Here is a 23,308-nt window from a genome sequence, read left to right on the forward strand (position 1 = left end):
AGTGCAGCTGTCAGTCCCAGTTCGATTTGCAGATGCGGCTGCAAAAACAGAACCAGATCACGTTCTGTGTCCCAATGGGTCACGCGAAAGACGTTGACGCGTCGCCAGTGAAATTGCGAAGAAATCTAAAAATAAACAGGGGAGAAAAGTCATTAGCTGGCTGACAAATGCCCTGATTTACGAAAAATAAAAATAGCTATAGTAAGAAACAAATTATCGGCTTAAAAAATGTTTTTCTCTTTAATATTTTAATGCGCTAATCATAAGTCGTAACTTGTTTGTTATGCTAAATCACATACGTAATGTGGAATCTCTGATATATTTCGCAATCACTGCACTGTAGGTATATCAAATATTCTACATAGTTTCACCCCTCACAGAGTATCACTAATGGGACATCTGGCATATCTGGTGGCACACAAGCTCCTAATGCAGGGAAATGCAAACCAGACGCCGCACAAAGAGCCACAACATTCGGCCACTTGGATGACGCCTCGCTGCGGCATCGATCGTAGGCACCACTGTGGCGGTAGCTCCATGGCAACTGACTCCTCAACTCCCTGGATTCCCCAGCTCCCCGACTCCCCATCTCCCCAGCTCCACATCGCCCTGACATCCCCGATCCGGCAATTGACCCGCGGGTCTGAGCTTCCGCCTGCGCCTCAACTGCTTCCATATGCTGCATGTGCCGGGCGATGTGCGGTTGTAAATACAATTTACTCCACTCGGTCGCACACATTCCGATGGCGCATAATTTTATTGGCTTGCCTGCGATGCGCTGGGATGCGTTCCCTTGACTTCGATGACAGCAAACAGAATCAACAGTCCCTAGGTGGCACCGGCACCCTCAACGGTGTACGTTCAACGGTCTACGGTCTATAGTTCATAGTCCTCATGCCGCCCTGCTGTTCCCGCTACCACGCTGTCCTGCCCTCCACATTCTAATGAGATATGGCCCCGGAGTCACTATGCATTTTTCTAGGCCCAACATTTGCAAACAGCAAACGGATGGGCAACCATCTGTCAACACCAACGCCATGGGCTTTATCCATGTGATGCCCCTTGTGCCCACACTGGGAAAAGCTGGGGGTAGTTTTTACAGATATTTACAAAAAAAAAAAAATGTGACAAAATGCAATGTCCTTTTGCCAAACCTGGATTGAAAAAAGAACTTTATTTAGAGAAGACGCTCATAAGACAATATCACTTTAATTGTATGCTGCGTGCAAAAATATCACTTCACATTCAGAGTACTACCCCTTATTACCACTGGAAATTGAAATAACTTTTAAAGTGACATTTTTTTTTCACAGTGCATAGGCACTTATGGTTTGCATATGAAATCGCGCACATACCATCAGGGACACGGCGGCAGCGAACTCTGACTCTCGTTTTGACTCTCGATCCCCGGCCGCTTGCAGAAATGCTAATTAGGCGTAATTCGCATAAAATTCGCAAACATTTGCTGTCACTGGAGAGTCCGGTACTCGGGAATCGGGATTCGCTTGGCAGTCAGCTTTTGATTTACGAGTTCCAGGGCTCCAGGATGCCAATCTGACCAATCTACCCAATCTGACCAATCTGGCCTATCAACGGCTCATCAACGGGCGTTCGGCAGTCGGAGGATCTCCTCCAATCAGCGGTCCATCCGTCATCAGCTCCCTGCTTAATTACTAAGTGTATGTGTAAGCCGATATGATTCAGTTTATTAAGGTTTTCGGTGCAGGTCCAGAGCTCGCAGTGATTAAAAGTGGAAAGTTGAATTAAATGGGCATGGGAGTGCGGAGAAACAGCTATGATAAGATATTTAAATCCTTTTTTTTGATATATGTAATGGTTTATTGCCAACTTAAAAGGTAGTATATTTAACAAAGTATTTATCAATTAACAACATTTAAATCAGTCATGTTTATACATAAAAATATATTTATTATTTTGATATAGCAGATTGCAATTTAAGTATATCATTATTCTCAACATTTCTCAGATTACACAATAATTTCTTTGAATATCCGCATAATTTACATACCCATAAAGCCAAAGGTCATGGTTAAATGAATACCGTTTTCCTCCTTATCCTTCGCTTAACTTATCCAAATTGAATATCGCGGCAGACAGATTGAAATTGATAAAACCATTTGCAGTTGTTTGTGTTAATTAAACGGTTAAGTTGCTCGGCGGAACTTGGACGACTTGGGCACTTCTCAATTCAAATCGAGTTTGGCATAGTTTCCAGTTTCCACCAACGAAGTTTGGCACTATTCACTTAACGCAAGTACTTAGCATTCCAGGACGAACAAAGGAGCAAGAAATCCAGGCCACTATTGTCAGCTCCCTGGGCCCAAAAAGGGCGTCCCTTGTCGCGTCCTGCTAAAAAGGATTTCAATGTCACACCGCAGCTGTTCGGCGGCTCCTTGTTCCTGGATGGTCGGTCCATTAACCTACGGCGCATCAAGTTTACCGTGGCGACCACAAAAGCGGCGAAAATGAAAATTCATGAAAGTTTATCACAGCGAAAGCCCGGAGATGAAGCTCGATGGATATGAAAACCGGAGCCGGAGCCGGAGCCAGAGCCAGAGCCAGGACCAAAGTCATTCACTCCACTTTTGTGGTCAATTAACGGCCCTCGCCCAGCCTGGAGTTTGTTTTTGTGTAATGAATTTAAATGACCCACTGCGCTGGCTCATCAAGTGCTTTGCAAAGTGTTTTCCAAAAGGACGCGGAAGGACATTCGGCCACCTCGGAGAGGCGATTTGGCGTCCCAGTGAGATTCGGACGCCCTGCCTCAAGAGCAGACACCCTAAGCTCTTGCCGTAAAAGCACCTGTCGCCGAAAAATTTCCAACAATTTAGCTAATGACTTCTAGGCGGTAGAAGTCAGTGTTGCCAAAGCGCAACTTAAATAGCTAAAATGGGGGATTTTTAAGAATTTTATAATACATTTTTTAAACATATTTGAAAGTGAAAGCTAAGCCACATAATATAAATTTGTATTATTTATATAAATAGGATTTAAAATCTCGTATGTATTGCAAGTACGAATTTCATGTGCATACCTATTAACACCTTTATATCCATATAATTTTGGATAAATCTAGTGACTTCATCTCCACGAATATCGTAAACAAGTTGACAAATAGCCAAGTATAAGAAGGTAAAGAGCAGAACTTGACCAGAAATTAGCTGAGCTCACACCACAGTTGGGGGGGTGGAGCTGTGGGTAAATACGAAATTAATTATATTCCATGCAGAGAAATTAATCAAGCGTAGCGTCGGCCCAACCAAAACCCGCTACACGCTCCCAATGAACTCTATTTAACCCTAAAAACAAGCCACGCCCCCAACCGCCGTCCACCGCCCCTCGGACAGGTGTGAGCAAGAATGGTGCCCAGCTTGCGGCCATTTCATTAATCACACTCAACACTTAGCAGGAGTCTGGGACAGGACTTGAAATTTCGTCCTAGGTTCAGTTTTGGTTTTGGTTGTGGGGATGGGCACAAAACAAGGCCCTCCTGTGGCCAACGTCAAATGGTCTTTGGGGCCAGTCTGGCCCAACTCCGAATATTTATTATTTGTGCATATTCGATTAAAATTGAGAAGTGCAGCAAAATATGGTTTCTTATATAAAATTGTACCTATTAAATTGCACTAGTTTTAAAAGTGGTTTTTGTTTTTGAGGAAGGGTTATGCACCGAAATTCTAACATAAATATTTTGTGGGTCAATTAGGTTTATGGTTTAATATTCTAGAATTTAATGAAAATGACTTAAATGACAGTTTTTGAAACATTATTAAAAAGGAATTGCAACATATTGATTAAGCGGTGTGCGTCCCTGCTTAACGTTCTATGTTAAGCAAGGTGTCTCCGCTTTTAGTCCGCTGTTAAGTAAGGTTAACATCTGTTTGGGTAGCTGTCCCCGCTTAGGTCACTGTAATAATTTAGCTCTATTGTGATGAACATTAAAAGCAACTTTTAAAGCAATTTGCTACCACTTATAATCAAATATTCTAACTAAACTATAAGAAGCTCATTATATGGGAACTATTTTAAATTATACATATCCTAAATTGTAGAAGCTGCAAAGCCTCTAGGTACTTCTAAATGGAAAAAAACAAATATTATCAAAATCTTCCGATGATCAACAATAAGATTCCATTCAAAGGTATTTTCTTTCAAACTAAACAAATCAATTTTTAAACAAAAGGTAGCTGCACAGCTAGCACTTCCCCTTTTGACTTTCCGTTTTACTCTCACACCTTGATTTACAGTTATGAAAAACGATTGGAAGCTGCCTCAAAGGTCAGAGGGTCAAAAGGAACCAGATTCCATTGCACTTTGCCATAAATGCCATAAATATTTCAGCCTTCATTCTGTCTGCCGCTCCGACTTCTATTGACACCTTCACCTTCGTCATATTAATTTTGCAGAATTCTAAAGAATTTTCCATCTCTGACTGGCCTTTTCCTACACCCGAGTTGTTGATGAAAAATGCAGCATTTTGATAAACAAATAAACACATTAATAATAAATAGATGAAAAGTCTTTTATTTGATCTGCAAGCAAAGTCAATGGTAAAAAGTAGGAAATTGAATATTCGCAAAACAGAAAAGGGAAAATGGAGCGCAACGAGAAAGCTTTCGGAAAGATAATTGTAATGAGCAAGAAACTTTGGCCAGTCGACTGCCTAGTCGGAAATATTGTGGTCCTTGCTGACTCTGTTTCTTTTCTCGGACTGTCGTTAAAGTTAAATGGTCTGTATGATTGCCACAAAGAGAAAGGGGCAGATGGGGCAGATGGATGGGGTGGCCACTCCCCTCCAAGGTCGTAATGAAGGCAGACAAACCCAATCAGGCAGCATCGCTTACAGATTGCATTTCCCCTGGATGATTTCCTTCTTAATTTGGTTGCTTGACTTCTCAATCTTTTGCCATGCCATATTTCCCAAGAGCTCCCTTTGACAAAACGTAAGGGGCAGCAGTGAAATGGAATTACAAATTAATAAGTTTGAGGAATACTGAAAAGGTGTTTGATTAAATTTCCACGGAAAAGGTAGGCATAACTTTCAGAAGCAGTAATTTGACTGTCATTAAAGTTATATTCTCTAAAGCACATTCTCATTTCAGCACATCAGTGTAAAATTATTTTGGAATTACCGATGACAAATCGAAAAAAGGCACATTCTAATGAAAATCTCATTGAACTATTAACTCTGATCCATTCACTGGCGATAAATCAAGCGAATAAAAAAGCGCAAAATATGTGAAATATGTGCAAGTGTCAGCTTTTCAATCCGAATCAATAAACTTTGAATGACACGCAGAGAACCGAGTAAGGGGAATGGGATTGCCCAGTTAGAAGCGAGGATACATTGTTCCACAATTGAAATCCACTCGAAATTTTACCCTCTATCCCCACATCTTTCGCTCGGTGTCACATTTTCCATGATTTTGCTGACAGAAGTTTGTTTGTTGCCCGTTGACATATGGTGGGGCAATTTTGGGGGGGGGCCAAATCAAGGGAAAATCGGGGGCTCTGGGGTCCACAGAGGTGATTGCCGTTTAAATTACGAAATCATGCATGCGGCTGAATGAGGAAACTGCAGTGGGTTGGAGGCAGGAAACTGCTGGGCTTTGAAATTATAGTGCATTTGTGTTTTGTAATTAGACCCCAAATACCTATCGATGGCGCCGGATAAGAGTGATTGTCTGTGTGCGTTTGCCAGGGTTTTTCAACGCGCATGAGAAGTGGCCTAATGAGGCAACCCTTTTGGTTCAATGTACAACCGAAACCCTCGTAAAAAAATCAAGGGGAACCCCACAACTGGCTCACACAAATCTGTAAAACGATCGGCATTCAGCTCACAGCGTGAAACATAATCGCAGTAAGTGACTACACTTGGTGGTTTTGGTTGTGGGCTTTGAAAAAGTATTGAATTCTGAACAGCAATCACGTAAATGGGTACTTTAAATATAATGCATTTAATTTGTTTCCCTTAATTGACACTTTGTAATAAATCCAAGATAATTGAATGTTTTAAAAAGTATAGCGTAGTATTTCATAGTTTTTATTAGTATACTTGTGTTTCCAACCCTAAAAAGTATATATAATCTTGATCAGGATCAGTAGCCAAGTTGCACCCATCAGTAACTGTGTAACGGGTATCTGGTAGTCCAGTTCTCTAACACCCACTCGGATTTATCTTGTATCTTTTTTCACTTTTTACAAATGTCTTTGCTGACTCCTACAATACCGCCCTCAATCAGTCTCAAAAACTAGCAAGTTTTGTGTTTTGTCACTTGTGCCATCGATATCCTGGAAATCCTGGCCAACAAATTGACATTTGAGCTGACACATTGAGGACGCTTTTCCCAGCTCTTTACAACTTCTATTGATTTGCCCAAGATTTGCAATCGCAGCCAAAGTCTCCAGTGTTGTCCTTGCAGTGAACAGAGAAAAAAAGGGAAATCTCAGCCAAGTGGCCCAAACAGCACACACACAGATATATACTCACACATTGACGTATACGAGTATCCAGATGAATTGGCAACTGCGATGATGATGCGTCAATGCATGCAAATTTGTTAGCCACAAATAAGTTGGGCCCAAAGTGGTTTTCGGGCTTTGTACACACAATATTTTGCTGCTCTTCCTGCTGAAAATTGTGGCTTCTGTTGCTTTCGATTTTGTTGCTCCTGCTGTTGCTGTTGTTGTTGTTGTTGTTTCGGTTGTTGTTGTTGTTGTGGCGGCTGTCAATGGCAGTGATTTACATAATATGGCCAACTCGATGCAACAATTTCCTGTGTGCTGGCACCCCAAATATTTGCCATCGTTTGTTTGCCTGTTTGGCCTTTGCTCCTGGTTCATACATATGTGAACTACTTTTTTGTGCTTTTTTTTTTTTTTGCTGTTCTTGTTTAGTCCTGTCAAAAGTTATTAGTCAGCAGGTGAAAAATCAATTCAATGGACTCTCGGTCAAACAAGCATTTCATTATTTTCGTCTCTGGCCAACAGCTAAACCAACACGTTTTGTCATCTGTCAAATGCAAAATTCATTGAGAGACTAGACGAAATTTGCGGCTCTTGATTTTGCCCTGATGTCCTGCCAATTGGCCTAAACAATTGTTAATAGAATTTTTATCCTGTGTGCGTAAATTGATTTGGCTTAGCCAACATACATACGCACGCACATGTTACAGGCTTGTCTCAATTTTTGATTGCATTGTGGTAAATCGAATGAAATGTCCGACAACTTGGCGTCTAAATTAACTTAAACAAGTCAATAAATTTAATTAAGTAATTAATTTACCAGCTGCAATGGGAAATTCCTTGCAAAGGGGGATTGGTTTCGACTTCACCGACATAATTTCTTAGCAGACATGTCTGCAGCTGGGCGCTTCCCAGTAGTTGTGAAATTTGTTGCATACGCATAGGCGCTGCCCACAAATTTGATGACATGTGTCAGCCACCGACACCGCCACCACGCCCTCTCCCTCTCCCTATGCCATTCCTCTCCGTTTTGGCCAAGTTGCTGTGTTGTCAGACGAAATCATGGACAATTTTATGCATGTCCCTTGTTGAACCACAGCAGGCGAGAACCATGAATAGTCCGAATTGACAAGTGTTCAAGGGGCCACACAAAGACGGGACATAAAGGGAGTTTGGAAGCTCGGTGCTTCTATCCCATTCAGGATGTAGTCCATGGGCCTATAGTTGATTCGGTTGTGGTCATATGTCTGGCACATCACATACACATCATGTGATGGACGAGAATACTCCTGTAATGTCCCCTCATGATTTTGTTTACATATGTAAATATGGAAACGCTTTTAGAGTGTCGTAGCTAAAGCAGCTAAATTATTCAAAATTGAATAATTTCGAAAAGTTAGTTGACTAACTAGGTTGCGAATTCAAATTTTTCACTAAATGGTAACTTGAATATGGTTATTGAAAATTTTTAGTTATTTTAAATCATTAAGTTGCATACACTACGTAAGAGTAAGACTGTAATACACAATGATGTGGTTTATCTGTCCACTGGGACTTCAACTGCTCCCTTAGTCAAATAAGTTCCATATTAACTGCTCTGCAGCCTCAATTTGAAACCATAAATGAATTTTAATTTGCGTAACCCCAAAATAAAGTCTGCTTAACAGCAACTTAATCAGTGCTAATGTCTTGACTGGCATATCGCTCAGCCTACATACATCTACGATGGGTAAATAAGACTTTGGTGTGGAGTAGCCTGCTGATGGCCAGCAGAAGTAATCTAACAATTTTAGCTGCCAGTGTGGCCTACCAAAACCAATGCAGCTGTGGCAAATCCATTCCCGCAGGTCATGCACTGCAGGCTCTATTAGGTCTAATCGCAGCTAATTTAGCTACCACAAACCGGCGCACAAACACAGATACCCAGCCAAATGCACACAGGGAATAGCTTATGGATCTGGGGATCGGAAGAGCAGGCGTCCAGCCCCAAAACTGCTGGCTACTGGCTACTGGTAACTGGTAACTGGAAACTGCCAGCGGAACAGATGCAATCATAAAATCTGTTCGGAGCATAGCCAACTAACTCAGCCATTATCCCCATGGGTAGCTGCCCAGGGGGAGGGATGGGTGGCCGAGAAATCCCTGCTCATGACAAATGTTGCCACTGCCGACTCAAGGACAACCAGTTTGAGTCGGCAGCGAACAAGGTCTTCGGTTTCCGTTCCAAACGAAGTGACCGCAATGACAGTAAATCTGATAAGTTTATAAGCCAATAAATAGCTGTTGAGTTTCACATTTATAGCGTAATATTCAAATATTTTTAAATAATTTGAATATTTTAGTTTATTAATTTTACTAGTATATCCAAATTTTAAATTTAAACAACATTTTGTAACATATTTCATGATTACATTTGAAGTAAGTTTAACTTTCGATACAGATGTACATATGCAAGATAAAATACTTACTCCATTCTGATAAAGTAACTCCCAAGGTACATAATAATTAATTAATTGCATATCGAAACTTTTAATTTCAATCTTTGAATAAGAATCTAGATAATTAACCAGTCCGATATCACCCATTCGAATCGAAATGCTGGGCGAGGAATCCACAAGCAGCAGTGCCAGGAATCCCCAAAGGGGGATACTCGTATATGTTGGAGTGAAGACCCCGACCTAGTCATGCCGTTATAAAGTCCGGTCATAAATGCACTGTTATTCTGTGGCAAGAACGGACAAGGAGTGTAGCGGGAGGAGGCGGGGAGGAAAGGACTTCAAAATGGGCGGTCTGCCACACACGCCTCCCGATTTCTGCAGTGGTCGTCGCTTTTGGACATGCGTAATTAGGTTTGTTGTTGCCACTAAATATGCGTGTCAAGTTTTCAAAGGGCAGGAATCGGGGGTGTCAGAGTTGGTCTTCAGATACAGGGACTATTCCTTCGTCCGAGTGTTTTGGACCGGCACCAATTGTTAATGTCCTTCGAGTGCAGGTAATTCAGTGGGTGGCGCTGTGTGCGTAAATCGGAATGAAACCTCATTTCCGTTGCAGGCATTTCACACCCAGACTGGCTAATTTCGGGTTTTGTTTTAATAATCATCAACTGTCATCAGTGCTGGAAATGGGAGCACGTCATTTTGGGAGGTTAGCTGCTGAGCTTGAGCTTACTGCTGGTATCTGATCGAAGTAATTAAGATTGTTGTATAATCATAAACTGGCTTTTTTAAACAAATATCTAGTTGTTCAAAAAATGCTGAAATGGAAGGACTAGAAGGACAGCTGGGAACTTACCCTTCATCAACGCACTTTTGCTTTGCTCCTGTTGAACTGACAATGAGTTTTTGGCTTGAATCAGGAGTCTATAGACGGCACACACATTAGCACTAATGCACACCGGCATACGCACACACACATGGCCAACTGTTTGGCACTTGGACTTCGACTGTACTTGTTGCTTTTAATTCAGAAGGCGGCGCCTGAAAGTATGCAGCATGAATTTCGCAGAGGGCTCAAGTTGAAGCGAAGCTCCTGCAAATGCATTTTAAATTAAAAGGGGGCGGAGTGGGGTGGGGTTCGTTGCATGCAGTTTGTCATTCCATTTGTTGCTTTTTTAATTGAATCCACTTTTGGGTAAAAAGTCGAGGGCGAAGACCTGGAAAAATGCTCTTCTCTTCCAGTAAGAGCGTTCCACTTTCAATGCATTCCACTCTTACACGGCAATGCATTCAGTTTACTCTTTCGCTCTCTTTTGGCCTTCAAACTGGGCTTTCAACCAGTCAACCAGCCTTTGGCTGCATTGAACGAAATGCAGAGAGATTGAAAGTCCTGACCCTTGACAACATAAATTCTATTGTGTGTTTTTTCCGACCAGTTCACTTGTTTTTTTCGGTGGCAAAGGGAGGTCGGCAAAGACAGCCCGAAGAACATGGCACATCGAATTAGTTAATTGCATAAAGTACCCCTCACTGACTGATAGAGCAGACAGTTTGGCTGACAAAGTTGCCTGGCCGTAAACAATGCTGTCATTCCCTCAGCAGGGGGCTGGTGGGGGAAGGGGGTTTGGAACTACTAACTCCGGTCTAAACTAAATGGCCACTCATTTTGTTTGTTTGCTGCTCACTTTGGCAGTACGCCCATTTCCGGATAAATGAGTGAAAATTTATGTCCTTGGAAAGCTACTGAGAGCTACAACAGTACTGTGGATTGGGTTTAGGGCTCCGAAATACTGCTGACTACCATGATGCACCTAACTGAGAAGTAAACTTGTTATTGCCAAGCTAATCACTTCAGTGTGCGCATTCGAATTTCATTAAAAGTGCTGTAAGCTTTCGCAAACATTTCTCAGAATCACAGAAAGCTCAATTGATTACCCAATGAATTCAGCAGATTTAAATATTATGTTCACTTTTAATAATTTCTTTATTTTATTTCTGCAATTAAAATGTTTTTCATAACTCTGCACTCACATGTCAATTCTCATAATTAACCGCATCCTTTAATTAGTTTACTTTATTAGTTAAATCTAATTTAAAACCTTTTCGGAATTATACATCACAAAAATATTTATCCTTCCTCCAGGCAATTTTTCCTTGCCTCGCTTTATTTTTGCAAATTAATATGGTAAACATGCAGGGCTCCTGGAGAAAAAAACTGCAGATAGAAGAAGCAAACCAAACCAGTGGGAAAAAATTGTTGTTGACGGCAAGAATTTTCCACATTCATACACTGAACCAGCCAAGCATCAAAACAATTTGAAAAACTCGCACAAACAAGCGCCTGTGACAGGCACAAATGGAAATGCAATAAAATTAATAAAATGAAAAAAAAACGTAAAAATTAACTCAAAATATAAGCAAACCATAATTTATATGTGGCATGACATGTGAAATTACTTAATGAAATTAATTTTTGCACTTCACACGGACGCACACACATGGCAAAGGGCAAAAGAGTAGGGGATTCGAATTCTGCCAGAGTTATATTCACAAAATTCCCTTAATTTATGCCATGTGAAAAGGCCGAGAGCCATGCCAATTAGTTCAGGAATATGTCACAGTTGGTTTAAAATGATCATCATACATATAATAATAATAGGATTCCGAAAAGCAGATTTACGATTTTTATCATGGAACAAATAGTTTAAAAAGTTACCTATCAGCTTGGTTCATTAATAAAACTCACATAAGATACAGTTTGTTAATTGAAGAGGAAATATGGAATTAACAACGTACGCAAAAAAGTTGTATTTATAAATGTATAAGTATTATATAGAAATATTAGCATAAAGTATAAATTAATACAACACTTTTACTTGCTTTATTAAAAATAATATTTATTCGAATTAAAATATATTATCAATTTTAAATATGTGTTAATTTCATTTAATATTCTGCAGCCCACAGATATTCTGTCGACAAACACAAAATATAGATTTTTATGTATGTATTTATGCTAAGGCTTACGGCTATTTCTTTCAGTTTATAAAAGCAAATTAGTTTGTTCAGCTTGATTGCAGCAATTAAACTCTGATTGTTTGTCCAATTAGAAACAAAGTATTTCCAAATGAAAGTATGGACAAACAGTGCCATATTCCACATTTGATGTGCACATTCCACATTTGAGTCGTCTCATAGTTCATCAAGTGGCTTCGCATTTCGTCTCCGTTGCTTAGCCATATAATTCACTTTGGTTTTGCGCCTCCTTCTCCACCAACTGTCATTTATAACTCCTTTTTATTTACAATATTCTAGTTGGCTAAAGAAAAAAATAAACGCAAAGCAAAACAAAGCGTAGAATAGAAACAACAATCTTTTCATAAAATCACGCAAACGCGGCGCTGAATAAGCTGGCAAACCTAAACAACAATGCAATTTTTACTGTTTGTCGCCTACTCACACACACACACACACACACACTTCACACCCTCTCTTTTCCACGCAATGAGGCGGTCTCTTTCACACCCATCCAACAGCTATCTCACACACTCCAACGTGAGGCACTTGCATGTCACAATGCGGCAGACTAGAGCGGCAGCAAAACATTTAAATCAAAATGATAAAGTTGCATACTTGAGTAGAGTTATGCGAGTCCTGTGAAGGAAAAGCGGGTGGAAAGCCACAGCGGTGGAGGGGTGGAGCTGGGAAAACTGGGAAAGCGGCAAATAAATATGAAAACATTTTTTCCCATTGCGGTCTGTCATTCTAGTTGCAGTTGTTGTGTCCGTATGACGATGGCAACGAGCGTGCAAAATAATATGCCAGCAACAATGCACAGCTGAAGCGCAGAAGCTCAGGCACGAGGGTGCTGGGAAAACTCCAGGAAAACAGCAGAAATAATAATGAAAGAACCCGAACCCGAACCCGAACCAGAATCACAATCATACCAACCAACTACACCAGCAACAACAACACTTGTTTTAGCCATGTTAAGGCAGCATGTAAAACGCATACTACCACTACCCCATGCAGTTTTCCACAATTTCCCACTTGCTCATTCCCTTACCCACTCACCCCGCTGCATTTGAAGAGAAGCGGAAAAATAATTAGAGCAGTTAAATTTCACATAACTTTGTTAATGATATAAACATAAGGCTAATGGCTGATGAGGTCGGAAGTACACCCTCCTTGAAATGCCCGGCATTTGATACTTGATAGCCAAACATCCAAGGGTGCAATGGAGTTGAAAATTGTTGCAAAATAAAGAAATGCTCTCGGAATTTTCTAAACTGCAAATGCTCACGAAATGTGATATGCATTCCAGTGAAAGTTTTGCTTTCACCAAAAGTGCTGAATACATTTTCCCCAACCAAGTTACTGTCACGCAAAATAACCAAAATTTTTAAGTGCATCAAAAGTTTTTTCAAAGTTATTTAAGTGATAAGAGCAATACTGCATTTTGTATATGATTAAATATAAAAAACATAGATGTACAATTTGAAGTATTTTTTGTGCTTTGCAAATTGATAAACTTGAGAAAACAATTAAGTCCTACGACCCCATCAAAAGGATTCTGTCTTCAGGACTTCCATGCGTCTGATATTGCAAGCTTTTTTCCATTTGCATTCATCTAGCATTTCAGTCGCTCGTCCCAAACAATGGAGACCGTTTCTAATGTATTCCAATCATTTCTTCCTTTTTTTTCTGTTTGTTTTCGTGCTTTGCGGGAAATATTTTGTCTCCCCGTAGGATTTTTTTGCCATTTTGGTTAACATTGTTTTGGTGACAGTTGCACCCGCATCTCATTCGGTTTTTAGACCCCCCCCCCACTCCCATTTTCAGTATTTTCCCCATTTACCCTGCTACTTTTTTCCGAAACGCCCCTGGTGACACACGGCAACATTTTGCCTTCTGTGCTGTGTCAGTAATTGTTGTTGCTGCCATTTGTTGCTGTTGTCGAGTTGTCATAGTTCTTGCCTGTTTGTTGTTCCTATTGTTGTCATAACTGTTTTTGTTTACGCTGCATATATATTTTTTTTTACTATTATTTTCTTCTTTTTTTTTTTTGGATGGTACAAGAGGTGCCCATTGTTATTGTTGCTGCAACATAAATTTAAACGTGACATTTAGACACTCGACTGGGGTCCTTCGTCCTGCCGCCCATGCCCGTCTCCATTTCAGCGCTTCTCTCAAGTGCCACGCACTGAAAAAGAACTCGAAGAGTTGAATGCTTTTCCAGGGCAGAATTCGAGGGGGTTTTGCGGTGAGCGTACTTCATTCTTAACCTCTTCAACTTGCGAACAAAGTCAGTCGGCCTTAACCGCACACTCACTCTCACACACACACTCTCACACACACAGACACAAACGCACACACACATTTGTCGTCCAATGACACATGATGGATAGCTCAGAAAAGGGTTCTTCAAATAAAGAAAATTTTGTACACAGAATAATGATGATGGATGTTGGGCTCTGTGCGAGCGCATCAAGTTGAAGTGTATTTTGGTTAAGGATGCAAAACTGTTTTCACTTTTCATCGCTAGCTGCTTTCACATTAATTTCTATATTTTCCAATAAGTAGGTCAATAACATTGCGGTTGTATTATAAACATTTAGGAGGAATTTATTATTCTCGCAACAAAAGTAATTTCTTCGTATGTATGTGTATATTTCATTATATTAAGTTTAATCCCCGCACTCACTATCTTTTTCCTCAGGGGGGGAGCTATTTTTCCATACTCAAAACTTATATGGTAGCTCCCGTAACGTTCTTATCGTTTTTTTGCCCAGCACAAGAGACTGAAATTCTTGAACCCCTTAGAGCCGAAAATCCTTAGAATGGAACGACAGATTCCAGGAACTTAGTTAGACGACCTTCAAGATGATGACTTGGAAACTCTTTCAGCATCGCCACTGTAGCCACTGCAGCCACACAAAAACACCAGCAGTTCCGTCGTTCCGGCAACGGTGCGTATGATAAACCGCCGGCGAAAGCCAACGTTGCGCATACGTCACGGTGTACAAGCGAGTGCAGATGCAGCAAGGGGCAAAAAGCTGCGGGGACGAAAGCAAGCGGCGGCTAGAGATTACTTCACATCGAGTGCAAGTTGCGTGTCCTTATCGCTTGGCCTCCAACTTTAAAGCGCTCTCAAGTGCACTTAACTACAATAACACCGCAGAGCGGCGGCGGCGGCGTCGGCGGCGGCGGCGGCAGCAGCATCAACAGCAGTAAACAAGCTTCACATGTGGCATTTTATTAAAGTTGATGCAACTTAAAATGCATTTAAGCCAGATCCCCGGCTCACAGCTCAAAGAACGTGGCGAACTTTTGCAATTGTGGGACTATCAAACAAAACTTTTGCCAAAGCACAAAGCGCCGGGCAACAACAGAGCAAGAGGGTGAAGGGGAAAGGGGGGGGGAGGATTTTGAGCTGGGAGCAACAACCAAAGTGTCATCATGACCAACATCCAGCAGGAGCGGCAGCAACAGCAGCAACAACTACTGCACATGAGTTATTGCATTGTCGCCGGCGTCGTCATGGTTGCTCTTCTTCTTTCACCCCAGCCACGCCTCCTTTGCTAACGCCCTCTTGCACTTCTAACCTTTTGTTGCTGTTGCTTTTGCTGTTGCTGCTGTTGCTCCCCCTTTTCCTGCTGCGGTGGCCAGCGGTTCCTGCGTAGTTGTTGTTGTGCTTTCGACGCGACAGAAGGATTTAGTGAAGCTTAGCGCAGAGCAAGAAACAAAAAAAAAAGGATTCGGGCAGCAGGAACAACAACTACAACAGCAGCAAGGATGCAGACAGGAAGTGCAAGCGAAAACTCGACTAATTGAGTACCCAGTAAACTTTGATTTAGTAGCTAATCACTACTGAATGCATAAGTACAAACGCGATTTTCAAGCCATTTAACTAAAATATCCTTTAAGTAATTACGTCTTTATAATGAATTAAAATAGCAATGATTTTAAATTTGTTGATCAGGTATTTCTATACTTCCTTAAGCAAAACTGATACACTTGCTAGCACTTTTAGTAAATAATCTAAGCTAAAAAGGTAGTATACCTTAGTCAGCAAAGGGTAGCAAATAGTGAAATGCAAATGCTGAAGCTCGAGCTTCCTTGGCGCAGCCTGCAAAAAGTGCGGACACACATTGACTGTCGACTTGCGTTAAATCTTCTTGCACTTTGGATTCAGATGGCACCCACTCTCTGGCCAGCACCGAGCTGCAGATACTTTTGTCCCCCGCTATTTGTTTGCACTTCAAAAGGATTTTAATCAAAGTTTTTCAAGTGGCACAATGATGCACTCTATTGCCATACCCAAAGTTGCTGCCTTTCGTTGGCGAAAAACGCAGACAGAGTGAGTTTTTTCTGCCGCTATTCACTGTGATTTAATTATTATTTTCATTTTTTTATTTTGTCACCCAGTTTTTGTTTGGCCTGGCACCTAGAATTTATGATTGCTTTTCTGAACTGGCCACACTTAAAGCCATGACTTAAGCTCGTTTTTGTCTAGAGAAAGGCGATGGCTAATTTCAATTACGCTCGCGTGGTGGTGGCAAACTTTTCATTTCATTTAATCAGCGGCAGGAACAGCGAACCGCTGCCACAGCGGAAAACTTTTCATGTTTGGGAACACTTGCCACTGCACTTTGCTCTGCGGTTGACACACTGTCCCCGGATCCGGATGGGGATTCGCATGGGAGCCCCATGTCCTGTGCCCACTTGTAGCCACTTAACAAATTTTGCGCCTCGCCGTTTTTCGAAGCTCTTCCCGAAAAAGGGGTACACTCACAAAACAGAAAAAAAAAAGAAATGAAAATGAAAATGAAAAGAAAAACAAATTTTGACGCCACCCTTGATTGACTGCCAACTCGGAACTGTCCACTGGAAATCCTCCACTGGCCAACCGGCCAGAGAGCAGAGAGCGTGTCCCTGACACGAGGTGAGTGCTTAGGCTGGAGGACATTAGTTCTGGTCCTGGCTACTCTGGCTACTCTGGCTGCCCAGGCTGTTTCTGGTTCTCCAGTTTCTGGTGCGGGTATCATGGCCAGACAAGTGTCTGGTTGTCATTGGGGCTGTGACTTGACGATGATGCTGATGGAGTTTGCTCTCAACGATGACAGACGGAAAAGTGCACTGGGCTAAGAGCACTAGCTGGAATCGCTAGAAGAACCTTTCATTTCGGAAAGTGAAGTTAGGCCAAAGATAACCTTAAAGCTAAAGGATAATCTATACTTACATATCGCTTATGTCACTGCATACATAACATACCATCACTTTGCATGGCATTCTATTAGCTGCAATGTGAATATGTTTTTAGATCAATATTTTATTTTTGTGCCCTTTTTTCTCTATTGATACAATTTGTTGATTTAAAAATGTGAAATCAGCAATCATTTTTGTGAAATACTTTCGCTCCAATGGCATCCGTTTCGGTTACTGCTTTTTGGACACACATGCTCACAAAAAACCTGTTAAATAATTGGCTTTTAGCATTTTAAGCGTGTATCCAGCCATAAAGAACCAGAACCTTCTGCCCTCGAACACTCGAACCACTCGTTTTCCATTTGGTCGGGTGTCCATTAAAAGGCAATTTATGCGAATGCCTGAAAGTATGTTAAGTTTTTTATAAGCGGAAACGGATATCGACGAATGCTTACCGGATGTGGCTAATTGTTGTTGTAATGCCCTAACAAAAAGTTTATAATGTTGTGCAAAGTTTTGAATAGCTAATTACTTTTAAATCTTCAACAGTTTACAATCACAATATTTAGCTTAATAAATACATTTACTTTCGAGCAGAGTATTCAAACTGCTTCACTGAAGCTAAAAACTATATTTTCTTTTTCCTATAGTTGATTTTTGATTAATCTAAAGCCAGAAAATAGTTGGTAAATATTTGCCAAATGCATATTCGGCCCAGATGCGGTGCAAAAAACCAACTAACAGTGAGAAAAATTAATTCGCTGTTCGGCGTCGATTGACTTTATTGTATTTACCAAATTTTGGTTTGCATTTCGCCTCTCCTCTCTCTCTCTCTCTCTCTATCGCACAATCTCCTCCGTCCCTTTCGCACCGTACCGATGTGAGGTCCTGGCGTAAACGTAATTAAAATAGTTCGACTATACGAATCAATAAACAAATTGATTATGCAAATTTACTGTTTATTTGCATTCGACTTGCCATTGTAATTGTCTGTGTGTGTGCGCCTCGTCCATGTAAGTGTATGTGTTATCTGTGTGCATGTGTTGGACATTAATAGGTTTTGTTGTTGCCCCACGGCCAGGCATTATTTTAGCCAAAATTTATATACATTTAATGCTCAATCGGAGCGGAAATAAAAAGTTTACAAAAACACATTGTTTTTTTTTCACGTTTGCTGCTTGGTAAAAATCAATGTGGAAAAGCGGAAACGGAAAGCGCATGTTTTCCATTACGGTTGCTAAATGGGTTCGTATTTCCACGTGGCTTCGGGGGCATCGAAAATGTTTGTAATTGACTTATTTTTACTGTAATTTATAAAGCGCCGCTGCAACTGCTATAATAAAGTGTTTTCTCATGATCCGCCCCCTTTTGCTATCCATTTCCCCTTTGCTGTCGTGCCTGTCGGACTGCATAAATGCATTTTTAATTAAACACGAATAAACAAACAAACTGCACATAACAATACGACAAAGTAAACAAATTAAAATCAAATTAGTGTTGAACTTCTTTTTTTCACACTCAGCGAACGAACATTCCCCTGGTAAAAAAGTGCACTAAAAACTCGCAACTTGTAAGAGTGAAAAACCATGCGCATTCCGCATTTTTGAAATAATTCCGTATTGATATACATAGTTATAAATAAAATAGGAATTTCGCCTATGTCAATATTTATAAAAAAAAGAGTGGTGCCAAGTGTGAAAAAAATGCTGTTTCATTTTAGGGAAACATTGTATGCAATTGAAATATAATATAAAATGTCCTTTTTAATTGTATTAATGCTAAGAAAATATTAAGTAATTTCGTGGCATATATTACACTCATAACTTACTTCCAGGAACATATTTCCATTGCTGGCACAATTTGGCTTCCTGCCATTTGCGGTGACAATCTCCTCCAGCTTCAGCTGCAGCACAGCACAAATACTTATCGCATCAGGTTACCACCATTATATTTAACCAGTTCCCCGGCTTTTCAGTGCCCCCCATCCGCCCATTAGGTGCCTGCTCCTTGAGTGACTTCGAAATTCGCTCAAATTGCCTGGGGAAAGTCATGAAGACAGACGCAGACAGGCGGCGAAAAGGTATAGCAGGTATAGCAGGTGGAAAATCAGAAGGTTGTAGCACCTTCACACACAAGGACTGTTTCACAATGGCAAATTGTTGCATCCGCTTTTCTTTTAGCTTTTTAAATGCAATTTCAACACAGCACAACACACACGTGTGTGCCTTTCCCATTTGCATGTTACGATTGCTGGCGTTGTCGTTGCTGTTGCTCCTTGGATCTCATCCTGTTTCCGGGCGATGTTGCTGCTGTTGCTGCTGTTGCTGGTGGTGTTGCTGCTTGCCAGCTTCCTGCAACATTGCTCCATCGGGTCTCAGGACTCCCAGTCTCGTCCTTTGCCTATGCAACAACAGCTTACGTTGTTTGCTTTCACTTGGCATTTTGTTGCCATTCGTTGTTCATCTTCCCTTTGCAAGTATCCCTCACCGCATCCTCGTGTCCCACCGCAAATTGCCTTTAATTCATTTTCCGCAATTACTCCCGGCGCACATGGCAGCAGGAGAAAGTTGGGGGAAAAACTACTCATTACCATGCCACCCACCATTCACCCTCTAGACTTTTGTCGTAGGCGCACTTTTCGCATTCCATTTGCATGCCTTCAGGGCACATTCCGTGTATCCATCTGCATAATGATGAGAGGGGATTCCCCAGTCCGAGCTGGCAACCTCCTGTCACTCGCATTGTGTCTCGTTTTAAGCGCATTAAGTGACCGCTGGTCGGAGTGGGTGGAGTGGGTGGAGTGGGCGCTGCTGTCTGGACACCCCCACTCCGTTAAGGTCAGCTCTTATCAATGTCGACTGCCGCATGCTGGCAGCCGTGAGATGCAGCAGTCGCATGCAATTAACCGGCAACCGAAACTGAAGTGGAAGCAACAGCAGCAACAGCAGCACCAGTTCCCGAACCCAATCCAACAGCTCTGGGACACGCAGAGCAAACATTGGCGCAAGATGGAGTAACATTAGAGATGCCCCTCTGTTCGTAGCAAACAATAATTATAATAATTGCAATTTACTTAGGATCCTCTGCCATATTTACACAAATAATACCTTATTTTATATCTACAAATATCCAAGATTTTCATTTACTTACTGATATATGTATATTATTGGAAAGAGAGAGCGGTTCATCCCCAGCTGCTTACCCCACACCAGCTTGATGGAGACCCACTGGTGGACACGCTTCGCATCCTTGGGCTCCTGTGCGTCGCTTTTCCGCTCTGCTCCGCTTGCATCGCATCGCATCGAAATGTATCTGCATCTGCATCTCCATCTGCTTGGCATCGCCTCGCATCGCATCGCTCTTGGCCAGCAATGAGATGCATCGTGCAGCGGGAATTGGAAAACTGTTAGCCGTCTGAAGGTTGCCTTGTTGATATTCCCAGTCCAAAAAGAGAGTGACACAAGGGGGGGGCAGTGGGGGAGCGGTAGTCGTAAACTTTGCCGCCCGCCTTCGCTGTGCATTTGGTGGCCATTTTCAATTTACTGACGCTGTCATTGCCGGAAGACAAATGTGTGTGAAGTGCGTCCATGTGGGGCTATATGTATGTATGGTACACGTGTGTGCCGCACACTGAGAGAAAACATTGGTGGTAAGCATAGCAGCTTAAGTAACTCAACCATTTGGAATGGTATTTGAAACAAATGGAACTGTTGCACATAAAGTTTTCATAATTATAAAACACTTTAAAAATGATTAATTCATTTTGTACATCCTCTCTTATGTCATAGTTTTTCTCCAAGTGTAAATGCCTATGTACAGTGCTATTGTGTATGTGTGAGTTGAGTCCTTGTGTGGGTGCACTGGCATGTTGTGATTGCGGACTGTTGCTTCACTTCAGTGGCAGCAAGTCGGCGACCCAACAGCAATCCAAGTTTTTCGCCAGCTTTTCCTGATTTTCCTCGCTCGCACCCTTCGGAAAAACGTGCAACAGGGTGCTTCTATTTTTCTTGCCTGGTATTTTTCCGTTGTCCTTCTTCTTCACTGGGCCACATTTCTGCACAGTTGTTGGCTTTTCTTTTGGGCCGACTGTTGTAATTGTTGCTAAAGCAGCAAAACGTCGACGCTGAAATTGCAGCAACTGTAATAACAAAATGGCCCCCGGAGTTCGTCCTGCTCTCTCTCTCTCTCTCCCTCTCTCTTTCTCTCGCTTTTCACGGCCGTGGAAAAGGGTGGGGGGGGGGGGGAGGGGAGAAAATGGGCTGGGAAATATTTCCAGCTTGACTTATTTTGACTTTGCTCGCTTCCCTTTCGTTTGGTTGTTCCTCCGATTTGGCGCCGCAACTGCCAGCAAAGTTTATTCAACGCAAAATGTGCAATGTGGGAACGTGCCGCATGTGGTGGGTTGTGGTGGGCGTTGTTCGCTGTACGTTTTGTGGGCGTGGCAACAGCATTTACTGCCCTTGCACACTGATTTCCTGTTGCATTTCCGGTCAGCCAACGATGAAGTGGCCTCCTTTCCCATCAGCAAGTCCTTTCCCTTTTCCATTCGAACATCCACACACATACACACTTTGTGCTATAGCACATAAAACTAAATCGAATTTAGAACACTTCCAAAGGAAATTGGAAATTAACTAAAAATGAGTTATTTGCTATGGAAATTGTTGCCAGTTTGCGGGTGAATATATATGCACGGCACAGAACATTCCTAATTTGGCTCTAAAAACTATTATTTAAATTAATTCATAAAATTAGTTTGGGAAATATGCATACTTGTTGCCGTTTGCATTTAAACATAATTTATTTCACTCTCAATGTGCAATACTAAGGAATTTTATGCCTGTATTAATCAAAGAAAAACTTTCATTGTTTATTTTCCATTAATTTGTTGTTAATATGAATGCTTACAAATATTTACACATTTTTGGCTTAGCTTTAGAAATACATTTAAACTCTGCCTTAAGTTTAAGTTATTTACTATTAATGCTGCTTTCTATGTGGGTCACTTGTGTTTGCTTCTGAAAATGCTGACACTTTTAGTAGAATTTTTTAGTGAAATAAATCACTATGAGGCCGAGCTGCTTCTCATGCTCATGAAAGGCATCCATTTGAATGTTTTACGGATTTCGGTGGGCCTACTCATTGTGTTTCCTCCAGATTGTGCACCCCGTGACCCCGCACCATCTTGTGGCCGTCTCCATTGTCTAGTTTTTGTGAACAATGGCAGGTGTCATGCAGGTGGAAAAGCTGCGGTTCAAGGCAGTCAGCTGGGGGACGGTTAACGGGTTGTCCCTTTGTGCATTTTACGCGGAATTACACAGCATAAGCAGCTGCCACCCATTCCCACCTCCACCCCCTCAAAAGAAACCCAACCGCAGACTGGGGCATGCCCCCACTGTTGCACCTGCTGTTTCTGTTGCAGCGAATGCGGCAAATGCCGCCAGCGACTTTCGTCTGCTTTGTTGTAAAAGAATCCGCCCGGAATCATCGCCCCATCCCCCTCCGCTTCCCCTTTCCCCTTCCCTGCAGCAGCGGCATTGTGGCCCAGAGGCAAACACAAGCCCAAGCAATTGCCACTCCGCTCCTGCTCCCGCACCTGCTCCTCCTCCTGCTCCTGCACCCTTAGATCCTTCAGCTGAATGTCCTCCGACTCACCTCAGTTGATTTAAGCTGCACAAAAAAGTAAACAACGCACACGGGACAAAAGTGGGTGGTGGTGCCTTTTGGGCGGTGAGCAACTAAGAAAATGCCTGCACAAAAGTAACTCATAATTAAGGTGAGGCAGCCAAGCGGAGGAGAGAGGTGAAGAGAAAGGCGGAGAAAGGGGAGAAAGCAGGGCGAGTGCAGCAGACGGCCTTTCTTGCACGGCAAATGTTAAATGCCAAAAGAGTTGCCTACTTTTGGGCTGAAATGAGTTCGCAATTGGAACTAGATCCAAAGATCAAAATTATACATTTATATTTATTTAAAAAAATATCAATGCAAGAGTTAAAGTACCAGCACGAAATATAAAAAACATCAAATCTTATATATGCGACCATTAATTAGATATTTCTTTGCTTTTTCTACTTCTTTTTTTCATTATAACTTAAAACCTACAAGAATATATGTATGATCGCTACTTCCCAACTGATTCTCCGCTGTGGCATCCTTGGCGCCTTCAGACTGGCAGTTGCCTT

The 23,308-nt window shown here is 41.7% G+C and overlaps 1 long non-coding RNA gene across 1 annotated transcript; it reads right to left on the reverse strand.

Annotated features, from left to right (window-relative positions):
* Nucleotides 1–6,029: 6,029 nt before the first annotated feature.
* LOC120449078 lies at nucleotides 6,030–6,905 on the reverse strand. Its single transcript, XR_005616178.1, has 2 exons — nucleotides 6,512–6,905; nucleotides 6,030–6,436 (listed from the first exon to the last, which is right to left on the reverse strand). It is a non-coding gene; the product is annotated as an uncharacterized LOC120449078 (long non-coding RNA).
* Nucleotides 6,906–23,308: the final 16,403 nt, after the last annotated feature.

Source organism: Drosophila santomea, chromosome 3L (genome assembly GCF_016746245.2).
Source record: "Drosophila santomea strain STO CAGO 1482 chromosome 3L, Prin_Dsan_1.1, whole genome shotgun sequence".
NCBI classification, from domain to species: domain Eukaryota; kingdom Metazoa; phylum Arthropoda; class Insecta; order Diptera; family Drosophilidae; genus Drosophila; species Drosophila santomea.